The 19,934-nt window shown below is 48.2% G+C and overlaps 5 non-coding genes across 5 annotated transcripts; all 5 read right to left on the bottom strand.

Annotated features, from left to right (window-relative positions):
* Positions 1-149: 149 nt before the first annotated feature.
* On the bottom strand, positions 150-221 carry TRNAC-GCA (transfer RNA cysteine (anticodon GCA)). Its single transcript has one exon. It is a non-coding gene; the product is annotated as a tRNA-Cys (tRNA).
* A 5,610-nt stretch (positions 222-5,831) lies between these two features.
* On the bottom strand, positions 5,832-5,903 carry TRNAC-GCA (transfer RNA cysteine (anticodon GCA)). Its single transcript has one exon. It is a non-coding gene; the product is annotated as a tRNA-Cys (tRNA).
* A 6,661-nt stretch (positions 5,904-12,564) lies between these two features.
* On the bottom strand, positions 12,565-12,636 carry TRNAC-GCA (transfer RNA cysteine (anticodon GCA)). Its single transcript has one exon. It is a non-coding gene; the product is annotated as a tRNA-Cys (tRNA).
* Positions 12,637-13,579: 943 nt separating this feature from the next.
* TRNAC-GCA (transfer RNA cysteine (anticodon GCA)) lies at positions 13,580-13,651 on the bottom strand. Its single transcript has one exon. It is a non-coding gene; the product is annotated as a tRNA-Cys (tRNA).
* Positions 13,652-19,657: 6,006 nt separating this feature from the next.
* On the bottom strand, positions 19,658-19,729 carry TRNAC-GCA (transfer RNA cysteine (anticodon GCA)). Its single transcript has one exon. It is a non-coding gene; the product is annotated as a tRNA-Cys (tRNA).
* Between the last annotated feature and the right edge of the window lie 205 nt (positions 19,730-19,934).

The following is a 19,934-nucleotide window of genomic DNA, read 5'->3' as shown; positions in this document are numbered from 1 at the left end:
GCGGGCCCCAGGGGGAGCTCCAAGACCTGGGGGCTAGAGCCTCAGACCCTGCAGAGGGTTTGATCTGCTTCATCTTTCTTTGCCGGGTGTTCTGGCCAAGGAGGACCAGGCGATACAGGACCCACTTGTGATTAAAAGCTAGTAAAGGAAGGGGGCACCCGGATTTGAACCGGGGACCTCTTGATCTGCAGTCAAATGCTCTACCCCTGAGCTATACCCCCTTAACTGGCCTGGTGATGTATTATTAACACCTTGTACCTGTGTCAATACACCGGGGTTCAGTTTTGCTGGTTGGACTGTCCTAGCCAACTCTGCTCCTCTCAGCTCTGGCCTCCCTCCCGCAGTAAACCAGCCCGTCCTCTTCGTGTACCTCTTCTGTGTGCACCTGGCTGTGGGCGCCCGGTAGCCTCGTTGACCCTTACAGGTGGGCAGACCCTTAAAATCATGCAGGAAACTCCCTCCCACTGTTCCCCATCCACTGCATGTCAGGCACACTGGGACGGTGACATACCTGTGACCAGGTGACAGCGCCTTCCCCTGTGCCGAGAGAAGGTTCAGAGCCCACGGCCGAAGGTTATTTAATTACACGGAAGAACATCCACAAGAATTTGCCAAATGGAAAGGCAGGTTGCAAAACAGTGTGTCTGCATAAAATTACACATGATCTCAGCTTTTTCTTTTTTTTTCTGTGTTTTTATTTATCTTGCAAGCTTTCCATATCGAGCATGTGGCCTTTAAAAAAAAAAAGTTACTTAGGAAAGATTATACGCTAGGAGACTCCTGCTCCTAGGGATTTCTTCCTCTAATAGTCCCATGAGTACACAAAGACACACGTATCTGGAGATTCTTCGCAGCATTTCCTTTTTTTTGTATTAGCAATAAACTGGAAACCACCTAAATATCCATTGACGGGGATTAGGTTACAAACATGGTGTCCCAGGATGGGCTGTGATGCGACAGAAAATGATGAAATAAGCCCAGAGCGCTATCTATGCGAGGACTCATAAACAAGATCATGAAGGCCAAAAAGCAAAATAGGCAGCATATGATGCGAGATCCTTTGGGCTTTAAAAAAGATACTATATAGGGGCGCCTGGGTGGCTCAGTCAGTTAAGAGTTCGGCTCAGGTCCTGATCTCCCGGTTTGTGAGTTCGAGCCCCGTGTCGGGCTCTGCGACAGCTCAGAGCCTGGATCCTGCTTTGGATTCTGTGTCTCCCTCTCTCTCTGCCCCTCCCCTGCTCATGCTCTGTCTCTGTCTCATAAATAAATAAAACATTAAAAATTTTAAAAAGTGGGGCGCCTGGGTGGCGCAGTCGGTTAAGCGTCCGACTTCAGCCAGGTCACGATCTCGCGGTCCCGGAGTTCGAGCCCCGCGTCAGGCTCTGGGCTGATGGCTCAGAGCCTGGAGCCTGTTTCCGATTCTGTGTCTCCCTCTGTCTCTCTGCCCCTCCCCCGGTCATGCTCTGTCTCTCTCTGTCCCCAAAATAAATAAACGTTGAAAAAAAAAATTTTTTTTAATTTTAAAAAGATACTATATATACATATCATTAGATGATAAGAAAGATTACACATACACACAAAGGTATTTATGTGTAAACATATATTAAATTGTTATATATAAAATACATAATGTATAGTTAATATATATTTAATATGTTTAAATATAAATTTTCCTATTTTAAATATTTTATGTTATATACATTTGTTATATATACTTTGTTATATATATACTTGTTATATATATTTTGTTATATATATTTGTTATATACATTTGTTATATATATTTTATTATGTATTGGACATTAATATTTTATGTTATATACATATAATGTATATATATATTTTAAATTTTAAAACAAAATTTTTTTTTAACGTTTATTTATTTTTGAGACAGAGAGAGGCAGAGCATGAACAGGGGAGGGGCAGAGAGAGAGGGAGACACAGAATCTGAAACAGGCTCCAGGCTCTGAGCTGTCAGCACAGAGCCCGACGCGGGGCTCGAACTCACGGACTGTGAGATCATGACCTGAGCCGAAGTCGGAGCCCAACCGACCAAGCCACCCAGGCGCCCTGTATTTTTTTAATTTTTAAAATGTTTTTTATTTATTTTTGAGAGAGAGAGTGTCAGCGGGTGGTGGGCAGAGAGAGGGAGACACAGAATCCGAAGCAGGCTCCAGGCTCCGAGCTCTCAGCACAGGGCCCGACGTGGGGCTCGAACCCACAAACCGGGAGATCAGGACCTGAGCTGCAGTCGGATGCTCGACAGACTGAGCCACCCAGGTACCCCTAAAATGTATATATTATATATAACATATATATATATATACAACATATAATCTCCTCTGGAAGGAAATAAACCAAAGAGCTATTGCCAACGAGTGGGTGAGGGATTCTTCAATTTTCCAATTTACGCGTGTAATAACCCAATGTCGGCACAGTCCCACCTTCCAGGTACTGACTGAGTGGTTACAAGTAACCGAGAGAAAGCACTGCAGATGTTCCTTCCTTCCCCCAGCTCTGCAGCTGCACTCATCCTGACTCCTCCCTCTTCCCTGGGCCCCTCCTGGTTTGTCCTTCACCCACCACCTCTGCTGCGGTTGTGCAGGCATTTCTTGTTTCTGCCGGTCTCCAGCCCCCTCCCCTCCCCTCCGGTGCCGTCACTCTGGTTTCACACACGGGTTGTCCACTGTCCACCCAGCTAGGATCCAAGATGTCCTTGGTTGGTCTGAAGGCAAAGGGCCCGCCCGCTGCCTTCTTGAGACCTCCGGCACCTGCCCGCCTCTCAGCCACACGCCACGCTCTTCCACGCCTGCCTTCCCGCCCCGACCTCTCAGCCTCCGGAGTGGCCTCTCAGACTTCAGGCTCTGGTGCCCAGGGTACAGGGAGGGCACGCTCGAAGGGCATAGAAACCATGTAGGAGGTCACCTCCCAGGTCAGCTGCGACTCGCAATAAAGTCGAAGGGTGACGATGACATTTCCAAAGGGAGAGAAAGGTTTTGATATTCACACTTGGAGAGGGGTGCCTGGGTGGCTCGGTTGGTTAGGTGTCTGACTTCGGCTCAGGTCACGATCTCATGGTTCGTGCGTTCGGGGCCCACGTCGGGCTCTGCGCTGACAGCTCGGAGCCTGCAGCCTGCTTCAGATTCTGTCTCCGGCTCTCTCTGCCCCTCCCCAGCTTGTGCTCTGTCTCTAAAATAAACATTAAAAAAAAAAATTTTATATTCACACTTGGAGCAAGACAGCAGAGGAAGGGATAGGCCCCAGCCAGTGATGGGGACCGTACACAGAGCCTTGTATGTAGGCCTCTTTCCCTTAAGAGGGAGATGGCTCCATCAGGGGCACTAAGGAGCCCTCCGGAGGGACAAGGAGAGGCAGGTGCGGCTTCTGCCCAATTCTGTGGGCCCCCAGGAGGGGAGGAGGAAATGGAAGGCCTCTCTGCCTGCTATGGACCTACTGAGCCCCGGCACCAGGGAGCCCCGTCCTCTTGCTCTGCGCTTGGGACTGCACTGGCCCTTTAAGGGCCTCCAGCATGTTACTTGGCCTCCCTTACCTCCAAGGGAGGCTGGGATGTGTAGTTTTTCTTCTGCGAAGCCACGCGACAAGAAGGAGGCTACAAAGGACACTGGGTAGGGGTGGGGATACTGGCACTCTGCCTCACCCAGGCCTCTCTGCCACCGCAGTGGGGTGGACTCTGTGAACACATCAGAGCTAAGCCCGAGCCCTGGAAGGATCGTTATGTGGCGTTGACATTACTGAGGCTGAAGGCCGAGGGAGCCAAGGCAAATACAAGTGTCAGCCTGGTTCTAAAATCCTCCACTAAGCTTGGGGCATCCCAAGAAGGGGACCCAGAAGGGCAATGCGGGGCAGAAGGCGCTCCTTCCAGTTGGGGGGTTGAAGGCAGAGGTGTGGGCAAGGAACCCTGAAAAGGGGGGAGGGGTCTCGTGGGGAGAGGGCGAGGAGGAAGAAAGGGCCCCACTGAGCCACCAGGCTAGGACGATGGGACCGCAGGACCAGAAGTCGTAATGGGGTGACAGATGGAGGCTGTCATCAAAGGGGCCATTTTCTTTCTATTTTTTTTAACGTTTATTTATTTTTTGAGAGAGAGGGAGAGTGAACGGGGAGAGGCAGAGAGAAAAGGAGACAGCATCTGAAGCTCTGAGGGGGGGGGGTTTCAAAGCACGAACCCTGAGATTGTGACCCCAGGCGCCCCCAGAGAGGTCATCTTCAAGATCAGGAGGTGTCGTGGGAGGGCAGGGACAGGAAAGCGACAAGCCGCCAGGCCCTCAGCCAAAGTTCCAAGTGTTTATGAAACAGGGGGAAAAAAGTACTAATTAAGAAATTCGAGTCTCTCGCCAACAAAAAGGAAAGAGCTTTAATGAAAGAGAAACTCTGAAGCACATCACTGAAGATAAAAAGAGGTTTTGTCTTTTTTTTCAGGCACTTATGTTGTGTGCTGATAACGGAAGACAAAGAAAATTCGCAACCCGGCGTGTCAGACGGAGAGCTTTTTGCCGGCTTGTCAAGTTAGACAAAGTCTGACCGCGCTGTCCTCAGTGGCCGTTTCTCTGCCGCATTTTCCTGCCGTCCACTGTAAAGAGATTGAGGCTTTCTTGCTGTCAACTAATTTATTGTGAGAACCTGTTTTTAGCCCATCTAAAGCATAGAGTTTTGCTGTTGATACAGGCCTAGAGGATCGTGAAGTGTCTTTTAGGGAGTCAGGAGAAAGGTCGTCGAAGATCATTGGTGTGGGGCCCCTGGGTGGCTCAGTCAGTTAAGCGTCTGACTTCAGCTCAGGGCGTGATCTTACAGGCTGTGAGTTCGAGCCCCGCGTCGGGCTCTGTGCTGACAGCTCGGAGCCAGGAGCCTGCTTCGGATTCTGCGTGTGTGTCTCTCTCTCTGCCCCTCCCCACTCGCACTCTGCCCCTCTCTCTCTCTCAGAAGTAAACAAACATCAAAAAATACATATTAAAAAAAAAAAAAGATTCGTGTAAGGGATCATAGAAATCATGACAGATTTCCGAATTCCATGCGGGGATCTTGGGACTCACGGCAAATTCTGGGATTGTCTACCAAAATGCTCAGCGGCTTGTCCTCCAGACCACAGAAAGCCATTACATTCTTCGGTTTTGAGACGGGTGATACATAATTCACCGGTCCCTCATGCAGAAGTTTACTTTGAAGGCTTGAGGAGGACATACCATTGGCTTTAATGGTTCCTCAAGCTAACCGTGCACTTGGACAGGTAGAGAATTCATCCTCTACAAACTCTCTCGGCCCCAGGAGAGCCTGCTGTCTGAGCCACAGATCCTGGTGCTTTGGCTTGGAAAGAGAAGACCACTCCCCCCTCCCGTGCACAGAGATTGCCCGGATTAAAAAGGGGGAGGACTGAGGAAACTGAGGCAGAGACAGTTAACATCTCTGGAAGACACCGTCAACGTCGCCTTCCGATGACGTATACTTAGGGCTGAATGGGAGGAGGTCCAGAACACAAGGTGCTGGGCACACAGAGCGGGGATGAGGCAGCCTGGGTCTAAGAAGGCTTCCTGGAAGCTAACTAAGGCTGGTTCTCAACTCTGAGGAGCTCTCACCCTAACTGGGCTCCACCCCAGATACTCTGATTTCATTGCTCTGGGGTGAGGCCTGGAAAATGGCACTTTTATAGACTCCTCAGTGATTCCCACTTCTATTTTGAGGTAAGAACCCCCAACTTTGGTATGAAGCTTCACGAGTTTGCTGGTTCCAGGGAAGAAAAACAACTTTCCGTTGACATCTAATAAGGAAGAGGAAGTTTAAAAAAAAAATGCAGCACCAATATGAATTAGGAATAAATAAGGGGGCACCCAGATTTGAACTGGGGACCTCTTGATCTGCAGTCAAATGCTCTACCCCTGAGCTATACCCCCTTCTGTTGTGGCCTGGCTTAATTAATATTCTTCATCAGGACAGCCACACCCAGACTCCCCGTAAAGCGATGAGCAGCCGGGACAGACCACTCTCTCCGTCAAAAATAAATAAACATTAAAAAAAAAAAAAAAAAAAGAAGTAGGTGGCCGAGTGGAGTTAGGAATCCCCCAAAGCATGAACAAACCGACCATCTCCCCCTATTATTGGCATGTCCCCCTTGTACCCACCAGCCTTTCCCTTGGAGCCCTGGAGATCTCCTCTCCTGGCTGGAAGGCTGTAGAAACTCTTACTTCTACACCGATTTCTTTCTTTCTTTTTTTTTTAAGTTTATTTATTTGTTTTGAGAGAGAGCGCACCAGCACTAGCAGGAGAGGGGCAGAGAGAGAGGGAGAGAGAGAGAGAATCCCAAGCTGTCAGCGAGGAGCCTGACACGGGGCTCCACGAACCATGAGATCACAACCTGAGCCGAGATCGGGGTGAGCTCTTAAAGGAGCACGTGATTCAAGACAAGAGGCAGGGCAACCCTGAGCCCCTGGCTGGCTGATGTGCCTTGGGCCCTGAGTGTGCCCTCCTCAGCCGGTGGGGAAAATGACACGCAGTTGTTTGTTTGTTTTTTTTAATTTTTTTTCAACGTTTTTTTATTTATTTTTGGGACAGAGAGAGACAGAGCATGAACGGGGGAGGGGCAGAGAGAGAGGGAGACACAGAATGTGAAACAGGCTCCAGGCTCTGAGCCATCAGCCCAGAGCCCCACGCGGGGCTCGAACTCACGGACCGCGAGATCGTGACCTGGCTGAAGTCGGACGCTTAACCGACTGCGCCACCCAGGCGCCCCCACGCAGTCGTTTTAATTCAAGGTGGACTCTGTGGGAATGGGTCCACGGGCTCCTAGGCCAATGAAAATCCTCCCCGAAGCGATGCAGCAGGAAACAAGCCTCCAAGAGCCCCCCTGGGTAGGTTTTCACAAATCTAAGTGTGAAAGAAGCAGCGTGGCAGAGAAGCCAACGGCACAGACTCTGAGGGCAGATAAGCCTGGGTCCAAGTCCTGCCCCAGCTCGGAGACCCTCGGCCGGCCACTCCCCTTCTTTACGCCCTCCTCTGCGTAAGCTGTAACATGATAATAGCATGGACTTGATGCCTTGGCACGTTGATTAGATGAGTCAATCCACGTACAGTACTTGAACCAGGACTGGCACGTAGAAAGCCCTATGTCACTCTGCAGAACAAAATTTAAAACATCCTAGGGAACTAGCCAACATTCATGAGAGTCACCAGAGATAGTAAACATTGGAACTTGACCTGCAAAGCCTCCACCTCTGAGATTATTTGCACAAATCAAAGGGTATCTTAAGAGGGAGAAATGAAAACTAAATTGAGGAGTAAAGACTGAGAAACGCTCGCATACATTTGAAAAGCTAATCAAATAAGACGTTCTAGGAATGAAATATGTAATTAACTTGTTTTTATTTACTTTCTAGTGAAGTATCATCTACATGAAACACACAGATCTGAAACTTACAGCCCAGTGAATTTTTACACAGACATACACCCAGGTAACCACCACCCAAATCAAGATACAGAAGATTTCTAAAACCCCTTGGGGTTCGTTCCCTTGGACCCCCTTCCCAATCGCTCCCTCTCCCCAAGGATAACCACCACTCTATGGCCATGGATCAGTTTGTCCGTTCTTGGGTTTATTCTTTTGAGTCTGGCTTCTTGCACCCAACCTCATGTTTCTGAGATTCATTCGTGTTTGTCCACTGTGACCCTTCATCAGTTATATGGATACATGTATATCACGTATTTACAAGGAAGTTTGGAGGGACCATGCAAGAGCGGAAGTTTGGGTGAAGGAAATGACCTTGTTGGAAGACAGGAGAGTGAGAGTGAATAGCTTTATCACTCACTGTGTAGGAAGTTGGTATGCCATACCGCGTGTATCAGCTAAAATCTTGTATTTTTCCACGGACCCAGCTCAGTCCTGCTAACCTCACTAACTCTATTTGTGTCAGCTATATTTTTCTTGAAACTTTTCCATGCCATCTAAATATTATACTTTATTGGCACAAAGCCACTCATAAGATAGGCTTATGATCTTTTTTCTTAATCTTATGATCTTTTTAATGTCTTTGGAAATTGTAATAATGTATCCTTTCAAATATCTCTTATACAGATTATTAGTGTTTTCTCTTTTTCCTTTGTCAGTCTTGTCTGGGTTATCATGTTTATTATTTGTTTCAAAGAACGACATTTGCTCTATTGGTTCTATCTCTTGTATATTTGTTTTCTACTTAATCAATTTATGCTTTCATTAATTAACCTTTATTACTCCTTTATTTTTCCTTTGGATTTATATACTGTCCCTTTATACCTTTTTGGGGGTAGATGCAGAGTTAGCTAATTTTCACCTTTTCTCTTCATAATGCTGTGGATACAGGAAGGCTTTAAATTGCCCCGTACATGCCTGCTATGGTTACGACTGACAAGTTTCAATATCTAGTATTTTCATCATCACATAGTGCACCTATTTTCTAACTTCTAATTCAATTGCAATTTCCGTTTTGACCTCTGGATTATTGAGAAGTATTACAAAATTAGGAAATTTCCAAGATGGGGATTTTCTATTTGTTGGGTTTTCTTATTATTTGTTGTTATTGGATTTTAACTTTATTTTGGTCAGAATACATACTCTTTGTGATTTAAATACTTTGGAATTTGTTGAAGAGTTGCTTTGTGCTCAGAATATGGTCAAGTTTTGTGAATGTTCCATGAGTGACTGGGGGGAAAAATGCACATTCTATAATCCTTGAGTAGAAAGTTCTTTATGTGTTAATTAGGTCATGTCTGTTAATCACATTGTTCAAATCTTTCATATCTTTCTTTTTTTCTTAATGTTTATTTACTGTTGAGAGAGACAGAGACAGAGTGTGAGCAGGGGAGGGGCAGAGAGGGAGACATAGAATCTGAAGCAGGCTCCAGGCCGTGAGCCATCAGCACAGAGCCAGATGCAGGGCTTGAACTCATGAGCCGTGAGATCATGACCTGAGCTGACATAGGATGCTTAACCAACTGAGCCACCCAGGTGCCCCACATATCTTTCTGATTTTATACCCACTTGTCCTAGCAATTCACAAAAGAGGGTTTTAAAGATCTCTCACACGATCAGAAGGTTGTCCATTTCTCCTTTTTAATCTGTTCATTTTTGCTTAAATACGTTTTGAGGCCTTGTTATTAGGTGCATCAAATTTAGCATTGTTGTACCTAACTGGTGACTTGAACTTTTTATCAATCCAAAATGACTGTCTTTATCCCTGGTAATGATTTTTGCCTCAGAAATGATTTCGTCTGATATTAATATGGCAACACAATATATAGCCATTATAGTTACATCTTTTTCTGTCAATTTATTTTCAATGTATTTATATCCTTATGTTTTCTGTCTATTTCTTGTGAACAGCCTATAGTTTTTTTTTTAATCCAGTTACATTCTTTGTGGTTTTCCTGTGGCATTTTATACATTTATATTTAACGTTAATACTGATAATATTTTGGCTTAAATTGTCTATCTTCTGGGGCGCCTGGGTGGCTCAGTCGGTTAAGCGTCCGACTCTTGGTTTTGGCTCAGGTCATGACCTCACAGCTTCGTGGGTTCAAGCCCCGTTTCGGGCTCTGTGCTGTGAGCCCAGAGCCTGCTTGGGATTATGTCTCCCTCTCTCTCTGCTCCTTCCCCACTTGTGCTGTCTCTGTCTCTAAATAAAATAAATAAATAAATAAATAAATAAATAAGTAAATAAGTAAATATCTTCTTTGTCCTGCAAGTTCTAGGTTCTTTTTCTCTCCTTTATCGTCTTCTTTTGGCAACTATAGGAAGAGACCCTGGGAGTTGAGAGATGAGATCCCTGCATCCTGGAACAGAACTGGTTAAAAAAAAAAAAATCCCTAAGAGTCCATGGAGCTAACAGATTTCTTTTGCAGATGGGATCACTCAAAAGACGGTCAGCGTGTGGCTGACAGACACTGGGACCAGGATCTACACAAGGCACCAAGCAACCTTGGCTGCTACTGAGAGTGACCTAAGACTCCTTGGGTTGGCATTTGCACGGAATAAAAACCAGGGGGCTAGAGAAGGAAATCACTAGCACTTTTCCTGTGCCGACCCGGGTGGGGACAAGTGTATTTAGCGGACAGCAATTTTCTCAGTCTCCGCAAAAGGTTGACTTCACAGAGGTGCGGAACGCGATCACAGCTCCGATAAAACGACACCCCTCCCCGCGGCAGACTCCCACCTCCTTTGTTCAGATTGTGGACTCAGCAGGGATAGGCTTCCCTCCCCACCTTCCGTCCCCAGACTCCAGAACAAGACGCTGCCTCTGTTTAACAGACAGAATCGAAGCCTCTAGACCACAGCTTCCTGATTTCCCTCCATACCTCAGAGACCCCTCTCTTCAGCTATCCTACGCCCTCTCCCGTGGGTGCCTGGGTGGCTCAGCCTCGTCCAATTCTTGGTTTCGGGTCAGGTCATGACCTCACAGTCCGTGAGTTCGGGCCCTGCGTCGGGCTCTGAGCTAACAGCGCGGAGCCCGCTTGGGCTTCTGTCTCTGGTACACCGGACAGCGGACGGAGAGGTCGCTGGGTCACATTTCCATGCCCGCTACTCACTCGCAATTTTATTCACGGGACTGGTGTTAAACATCAAGATCCCCCACCCTCGGTAAGTGGCTGAGTGCTGGCCAGGAACCTTCTGGACCAAAGCACGTTCCAGCTCTGAGTCCCTTGCGCAACTCAGGAGCCCATGGCACTGTCAGCACCAGGGGGCTTTTTCTCCCAATCTCACGGGTCTCCCAGGGGGGCAGGGGGCCTGTCTGAGACGCCAGCCTTTATTCCCATACACTACTGGACTCAGAAGGCCTCAAGGAGCCAGTCGATCACTTGGCCTTGGAAATGGGAGAAAAAATCAGCAAAAAGAGAGAAAGTCAGGCCAAGGGGATCACCGGATGTGTGGTATGGGTTGACTGGGTATGTGTAAGGCTCAGCAGAGGGAGCATGGCCTTGAACCGCAGCTGTGTGAAGCCAAGACCCAGAGCAGGACCCACCGAGCCCTGCAGGCTCCCCGACCTGGTGTCTCTCCCCAAACGCACCAGGCCCCTCCAGTGACTGTTCCTGCCGACCCCACAGCCCTTGGCAACTCAGGACCCAGGACGCAGCGAGGAGAGAGTCAGTTTTGTTTTGCTTCCTTGGTTTTCACCAGGCGCCAGGAGATTACCCTTTCCCTCCATCAAAACTGCAGAGCCCCGCCTCCCTGGCCACTTGGATTCAAGGGGAACAGGCAAGTTCAGGCGGCAACCACGCTGCCATTCAACGCGCTTCTGTTCCCTTCATGTTTAAAGGAAGCTGCCGAGGGTGGTTTTTGTCTCTCACTGGCCCGGGAGTCCACGGACAGAAATGGCCTGTTGGTTCAAACCGTCTGCGCTCAACAGAGATTCAGGGGCTTTCCTCCGTAAATTGGGCTTTGTGGGAACAATTCTTCAGAAAGAAATTCAAGTAGCATGAGAAGCCCCATGAACTCCTTCCTCGTCGGGAATCTGCTGATACCAGTCACAGCATCTCGGCCACAGGGAACGGAGACACAAGGACCCCCCTAGGCCACTGGTGGCCTGGTTTTATAACTTCTCCAGAGGACGTTGGTCCTGAGGTTTCAACATCCACTAAGACCAAAGTTATTTCCTTTAGCAGACATTCTCCAAAATAGTCCAATAATAAAAAGACTTGGGGCGCCTGGGTGGCTCAGTCGGTTAGGCGTCCGACTTTGGCTCAGGTCACGATCTTGCGGTCCGTGAGTTCGAGCCCCGCGTCGGGCTCTGTGCTGACTGCTCAGAGCCTGGAGCCTGTTTCACATTCTGTGTCTCCCTCTTTCTCTGACCCTCCCCCGTTCATGCTCTGTCTCTCTCTGTCTCAAAAATAAATAAACCTTAAAAAAATTTTTTTTAAAAAATAATAATAATAAAAGACTTGGGCGCCTGGGTGGCTGTGTCGGTTAAGCGTCCAACTTCGGCTCAGGTCGTGATCTCGCGGTTGGTGGGTTCGAGCCCCGCCGGGCTCTGTGCTGCCGACTCGGAGCCCGGAGCCTGCTTCGGATTCTGTGTCTCGCTCTCTCTCTTCCCCTCCCCCACTCACGCTCTGTCTCTCTCTGTCTCTCTCTCTCTCTCTCTGTGTCAAAAATAAATAAACATTAAAAAAATAATAAAAAGACTCGCTATCATTGACCTTAAAGCATTAACTGCTTTAAATTCTCTTTCTCTCTCTCTCTCTGTCACACACACACACACACACACACACACACACAAACCCTATGAGGTGGTACTATTATTATCCCCCATTTTATAGATGGAAAATCTGAGACATAAAACAGTGAAGCAACTTATCCGGGGCGACACCCCCACCTCACCGCAGCCACTCTCAGGATCAAACCAGACATCCCACCATCAGAGCACAGCAAAGTGCTTGGCACCTGCCAATAGTTGATGGTCAATGAGTCCATGAGTGTAACTGGACAGTTTGTGCACAACCTCCTGGTACCTTTCTTCTTAACTGGCAGCACAGGATGGTAAGTGGGCGGCAGGGGGAGGGCGGGGAAGGACTACCCAAACTTGCACATAAATAAGGGGGCACCTGGATTTGAACCAGGGACCTCTTGATCTGCAGTCAAATGCTCTACCCCTGAGCTATACCCCCACGCTATAGATGCTACATAATTAACACCTTTCAGCTGTTTGGTAACACTCAGCTCTGCAAAATGAAATCACGGCCCCCCTCCAGGACTGACTTTCTGGAAGTTGCCAGACCTGGTTCACGGTAAGACATCCTCCCCCAGCTCTGCAGCTTTCCAAGCCTCAGTCCCTGGAGGGGTCATTAGAGAGGAAAAAAGGAGGGAAGCCGCCTGAGGAACTCCCAAACTCCCAACCCATTTCTTTTTTGCTTTAGCCCAAGAGCTGGCCAGCTGTCTCCAAAACTACCCACCTATCGGGGCTCCCAGCCCCTCACCTTTCTCCCTTCACTGAAGACAGAGATGGACTCTAATCCAGTGTTGCAGAGCTCTGTTAGTTGGGATTTACAGCAGCAACACTGCAGAATTCCTGTCTCCCTTGTTTGAGTAGCTAAGCCAGACGTTAGTAGACCCACAAGGTTGAAACAGGGTGTGAGCTTTGGTGTGAGAAAAACCAGGTCCCCGGAGGAAATGCCCATCCTACCTGGAGAGAACCCGGATGCTATGATTCATCTCTGTAGGTCTCACCACAGGTCCACTGTGCCAAACTGGTTTAGGTGGGAAGGAGGGCTGAGAGTGATAATTTAAGGTTACCATCTAGGGCCTGTTCCCGGGAAGTCTGCTGTATCTACTCTGGTCTGCCTTGGAAAAGCCAAGCAGAATTCTGCATGAGTCCCTGCCCTCTCTTTGATGACCCTTTAAGAGTTGAAGAAATGAGATGTATACAGAAGGTGGGGGGGGGGGGGAAGGCTAGATGCCAAGAGGAGGAGGGATACCCAGGGTACTGGCATGGGCAATCCACCCAGATTGCCATTGTGCGATGGCTTCCAATTTTAGGAAGGATCATAATTAGCATGGATGAAAGGAAATCAGAATATTGGCAACAGCTGCAAATAGGAAAACCAATAGAGCAGGGGGCACCTGGATTTGAACCAGGGACCTCTTGATCTGCAGTCAAATGCTCTACCCCTGAGCTATACCCCCTTGCTTGGTATAGGTGTCTAATAAGTACCTTTCACGTTCATAGTCACACCCATTACTCCTATAACACATTGGGAGTTTCTACTTGTCTCTAGAGAGCTGATAAAACCAGCCATTTATTCCTTCACAAATTCATCCCAGAGAGGTCCCCCTCCAGTGCTCAGAGGCCCCAGCCTTACCTCTTCCTATGCCTGCATCTCCCCATTTTCTTCAGTCTGTGGTGACAGCAGCAGCAGCAGGAAGGAGCATTGACTTTAACTACTAGAAGGACCTTTAGGAATTACTTGTCTGTTTTTCTCTCGTTCTACACCACAAAACGACAACTTGAAGAGATCCTGCCTAACCTCTTTGGAGACACATGCATTACTTATAGCTGAAGATGTCTTTCCAGTGTGTGCATCTATTCATTAACCTTGGAGGGTGGTGGTGGGAGCAGCTGCAGAAATTAGTGAAATTTCCAGTCCCTGACCTGGATCAGGGAGTTATCCTAGAAGCATCATGGAGACAGGGAGACATGAGGACTACACAGGGCCTCTGGATTCCAGCCAGGGAACTCTTGAGCGAGAGCGAAAGGCTCTATCCTGAACTACACCTCCACCCACAGGACATGGAGGTTTTTAATATATATTTTTTTGTTTTTATTGAAGTATCTTGTGCAGTCATTTTTAAAAGTCAAATACTGTTTTTCAAGCTTATCACAAAAACCTCAATCCTCTGTATCTCCCTCCTGCTACCCAGAGGCAATCATTCTCCACACTTTTGTCTGTTTCTTTTAGTATATTTGCCACCATGATTTCAAATAATATAAATATCTGATAGTATGCAATATCTAACTTAACCAAGTCTGGACATCAACTGTCTTACTTTTATGATGAGGATGAGAACTTATATGCCTTCTTCCCTTCTCAGTTTTCTATTATATCTTGACTTTTGGTTAAATAATTTTCTATGTTTCTGTGTTTAATATTTTCATTGTTATCAGTTAATAGTGTTCATAGTGCTAAGTAGAACTAAGAATTCTGGTGGAACTTTTTGTTTTTCCTGAAGTTAGTGATAGCCTTATGTTTCAACTGCTTAGTTTTCTTTGAATTTCTAAGATTTTCCACAAGCTTTAATCATGCCAAAAAGTGTCTTTCAAAACAATTTTCCACTTATAAAAACTATCAGATAATTAACATTTCCTCTTCTTGTTTTCCAGTAGCCATCCATCTTCCTGATCCTTCTGGTTGCCCTAGAAAGCCTGCTACACACTCATGAGAACATTCTTTCCACCTCTCTCTCCGTTTGGGAGTCCTGCTTTCCTGGATTCTGAGTCTTGAATGTTTCTTAATTTACTCACTTAGCTTGTCAGAGGACCTCCTCCAACTACCACAAAATCAGGGTAGGTAAATTTTTAAAGAACTCGCATGTCTGCAAATGTCTGTAATTCTACCCACAGACTTGATTAGCAGTCTGGATGGACAAGTCATAGTCCCTCATATAGTGAAGGATTTTTCCTATGGTGTTCTAGCATCTAGTATTGCTACTGAAAAATTAAATACATCATAATTCCCTTTCCTTTGTGTATCACCTATTGTTTTACTCTTTGAACTTTTAAGAGCTTCCATTTAGTCCTGGTGTCCTATAATTACACCATAATCTATCTGGTGAGGATCATTGTTCTAGGGGCTTGGAGGGTCTTTTCTAATGGAAACCCATGCCCTTTCATCATGGGCAATTTTCTTGTATAATGTTCCCTCCATCATTTTCTCTTTCTGGAACTTTTACTAGTTGGTTTTTGCACCCCCTGGTGTCAACTTCTAACTTTTTTACTTTTAATCTCTATTATTATCTATTCTTTTATCTTTTTGTTTGTTTTACTTGGAAACCACCTCAACATTATTTTTCAAACTATTGAACTTTTTATTTCTTTTGATTTCTAAGAGCCTTTTCTTATTCTGTAACTGATTCTTTTTTATAGAGCATCCTCTTCCTGTTTCACAGATGGAATATATTTTTCGTATCTCTCTCAGGATCTTATTCAGCTTAGCTTTTCTCCACTCCTGGCCAATAAACAGGGAACCCAGTGACCTGTGGTTCTGCCCACACAGGGATAATAACCAATCGGATTATCTTTCTTCAAGATGCTTAACACAACAGACACAGAGAAGGGAAGAGGAACTGAATGCAGAGGAGAAAGTCCAACAGACAAACACAAATTGACCATAAAGTCTATAAGCACGTTGAAATAATTGGTGAACAGAAACTGTGAATGAGGTTGTATAGATGTTCGGTCAGGAGTGATATCAGGTAGATCTCCTTGGAGAAACGGTGTCTTAGGCCTGAGTCCTAAGGCTTTCTTAATGATGTCAAAAACCATCCCAGACTCCGCAGGCCTGTTGTCTGACTACTCCTGGATCCCCATGGAAGTGCACGTCTCCCATTCTGTTCTTACCACAAGCCCCCTGCCTCTGATGAAGCCCAAGAGGTTCTACTCTTTGTAACCCAGGAGTGGAGGCTGGCTGGTTGCTCAGATGGGGCCTCCCAGGCAGGGTCTCAGCACAACCACCATGGTAAGGCCTTATCTCTCTGCAGTGTTTGATTTTTTACCCCCAAACCACAATTTTTTAAGGTTTATTTATTTGTTTTGAAAGAGAGAGAGAGAGAGAGAACTCATGTGCTAGCATACAAACAAGTGGGGGAGGAGCAGAGAGAGAAAGAGAGAGAATCCCAAGCAGAGAGAGAAAGAGAGAGAGCTCTGTCACCACAGAGCCCGAGGGACCCAAACCTGCAAGCCATGAGATCATGACCTGAACCAAAATCAAGAGTCAGACACTCAACCGACTGAGCCACCCAGGCGCCCCCAACCCCACCAAAAAACAATTAAAAAAAAAAAAAAGGAAATTACTTCACCACCAAAGATATTACCAATTATAGGACCGTTCATGCTCACTAATAGGGGCTCCCCCTTCCCACATCAAGGCAGTCAGGAGTCTGTGGCGACACTGCTGATAGAGTGAAGGGGGCTGGTTGCCTCTGGGAGACTTCCCCCGAGCAGGGCAAGAGCCTCGTAACTTCTGCCTGACACGCAGCACAGTCCCCTGTACAGGGCCCGTCTTGGTCCCACTGATATGGAAAAACACAAGCAGTCACTGTGCCTTTCCCCTTTTCAGTGTTTCGGCCAACCACTGCATCAGGTCACAGTTCCCAGGGGTCATACCTAGTCCTAAACATTCTGCTACCATCTTGACTCGACAGAGGCACTTCCTAAGTCCCCGTCAGCGCACACGCACAAACCACCTCTTGTCCTGGATGCCTTCTGCAGAGGGACCGCCCTCCAGATTCTCAGAGGGTAACCTTACTCCCAAATGACAGTAACTTCCCAGATACCAGAGAAGCCAAAAGGAACTCGGAGGAAGGAATTCTAGCTTCTCCGTCCCCACTCCCTCCTGGCCGACGGGGATGTCAGGACTGAGGAGGGCCTGCTGAAGTCCAGGCCTGGGGACTGGGGTCAGGGGGCAGGACCAGGGGCCTGGTGGGGTACCAAGAGGTCCGCTTCAAACCCAAGTGCCCCTTAGGCAGCCTTGCTTAGCATCCACACAGACGGTTCTGAACTTCTCATTCATTTGCACCTGCTAAGTCCTGAGTCTGTAAAGTCCACAAATAAAAACCACACAGGTTGGACCCTTGACAAAGCCCTCTTTGGCCTCAGACAGATGAACTCCTCATGCCAAACTCCCTCCTGGCCCCATTCCTGGGCCCTCATCCCGAACCATCTCTCATTATAAAGTCCTGATGAACGCAGCTTCCCAGAGACTCCCGGCTTACCTCGAAAAGACACGTTTACGCCCTGAGCTCCCAGGAAATCAAGTTGATTAAATAATACCAGCCAGGGCCCCTCCAGAGGAGAAAGGGCAGAGTGGTCTGGGGCGCCATGCAGTGTCTTTTCCACAAGAGCACAGTGACCTGACCTCAGCGAGAGATGAACGTTGACGCAGGGAGCAAAGGGGACAAAGAAAAGTCTGGAAGGCTGAGAAAGGATGAAGGGTTTTTGGTGGACTGAACCCAAATTCCGAGCCCTGAATATAAAGGCCTTCAGTCTCTGGCCTCTGCTCCCCTCGGGGCTCCCCCAACCCACTCCCTATGGGGGCACTTAGGTCACCTCCGGAGGCACTTCATGGCCTACCTCTGCTTATGCTCTTTCTCCCAGATTGCCCCTGCCCGCAGCTCCGCAAAAGCCTAGGAGGCTTCCTGGAGGAGGCAGCAGCTTCCTTCCACCCTCTTCAAAACATGCAAAGAAACTGCCTCGCCCCTTACAACATGGTGGTTTTTGTCTCGTAGGCTAATATTTTATGCGAGTGAGCAGATTGCACCTACGCTTGTATTATTATTGACTACTACTGTTCCCTTGTTCTGGGGGAGGGGGGGTGGGGCATCACCTGGCAGGGATTATGCAGGACGGGCTTCAGATTTTTGCTCTCCTGACCTCCCGAATAAGAATGTCAAGTGGAATAAAACAGAGCAGTAAGCTGACACATCGAAGTTGGACACCGCTTGCAGGAATGCATTGGCTAGAAGCACCGTCGTGCCTTGTGATCAGGATGCGGGTATATTGACCTGAAACACCAACGCCCTCCAGGGACAACTGGTCCGCCATCTGGATGCCGGCACAGAGCACAACTGAGCACTAATTAGAACAGAACCACTGCCTTCCCAGCCTCCCTCCAAAATGCCAGCGGCCAGCATTAAAGAACTCCCTAGACCAGGTCACCTTGGACATCTTCCTGAGAAAACATGTTGCAGCTTACTCATCCCCGTGGGCCCTGCCTGTCTCTGCTGCTCAGATGAAAAGCAGATGTCCCATAGGGCATTGCCGGTGTCCCCGTGCAAGGCAGGCGACCGGGGTCCCTGTGTGATGGCAGGGGGCAGGGAAGTAGCCCCCGGGGGGCACAGGGTCTCCGGACTGGCGTGGCCCGCAGCCCCTCGGTGCATCCTGTGCTCTGTGCACATCCTGCAGAGGCAGCCCCGGGGCGGAGCGACAGGAGCCCTGGGGGTCCGCTGCGGTCACAGCCCCGGTGCTCGGTAGGGATGGGGTACACACGAGAGGAGTCAAAGCTCCATTCTCCCCCCACAGTGGAGGTGGCCATGTGTGGCGGGAGTGGGACTACTCACAGGATGGGTGACGTCTGCCAGGCTTGAGGGGTAAGTGTTAACAGGGGGCCCGAATCAGCCCTGCAGACGTTCCCCTGCAACTGGCAAAGATCTAAACCGTCTGGGCTCCCTCCTCTCCTTGCAGGAAGACTCAGCTCCGCAGGACCCAGAGGCGGAAAGGCAGTCCTTCCATCAGTAGAACACGGAAGGGAGGCTTGAACGAGAGACCCCTTGATCTGCAAGGAGACCCCTGCCTTCGCTCGTGCCCCCACTTGTTCGAGCAGGCTCCAAAGCACCTGTTTGCTTTCCGTCAGCCCACGAGAACAGCTCCACTGCGGGCTGGACGCATTCCTGCCCGCCTTGTCCTTCCCCGGCCCCAGCTTCCTTCCACCCAGCAGACCTGCACCATCTCCTCGCCCCACTTCATGACCGAGACATCCAGAGCCGCTCATGTCAGCCTAGAAAGGCCCTTAGAATGCTCCAGAACAGCAGTTGCTAAATGCGGCAGCCCAGGAGAATCATCTGGTGTTTCTGTGATGTGGGTGGATGAAAACAAAGAAGCGTGCTATTGAGAAATGAAGTTCCTCGGGGCCCCAGTAAATCAGAATCTCTGGACTGGGGGCCTGGAGAGTGAGTGAGTGTGTGTGTGTGTGTGTGTGTGTGTGTGTGTGTAACCACTTTCCCCAGTAATTCTCCTGCTCAGACACAGCTTCGGGTCCACATATCACCTTCACAACACAACACGGTCATGGATTGGACCACGTTTCTGGTTCTGGGACTTGGACAGGTCAAGGCTTTCCCAAAGGACCACACCCCTCAATCTACCAAACAAGAGCCACCCTGAGGGTGCCATTCAGTGTAGGTACTAAAACTTGAGTCAGGGGGCACCCGGATTTGAACCGGGGACCTCTTGATCTGCAGTCAAATGCTCTACCCCTGAGCTATACCCCCTGGTTTGTTAGGTGCCTAATGAATACCTTTTCACCTGTGTTGCAACACCCACCTCCTCTGCGCACTGGAATGCCCATTAATTTTTAGAAAGTTCTGGAAATACGGAAAGTTTCCCTTCAGGAAATGAGCACCTTTTGGCCCTGCTCTTCCACATAGATGCCCCTTAACTGTGGCTCCCAGAAACTTCTTTGCTCACAATCTTGCG

The sequence above is a fragment of the Prionailurus viverrinus genome, chromosome A2 (genome assembly GCF_022837055.1).
Source record: "Prionailurus viverrinus isolate Anna chromosome A2, UM_Priviv_1.0, whole genome shotgun sequence".
NCBI classification, from domain to species: Eukaryota; Metazoa; Chordata; class Mammalia; order Carnivora; family Felidae; genus Prionailurus; species Prionailurus viverrinus.
The sequence above is the reverse complement of the archived record's forward strand: the minus strand, read 5'-3'. Positions and strand labels throughout refer to the sequence as shown.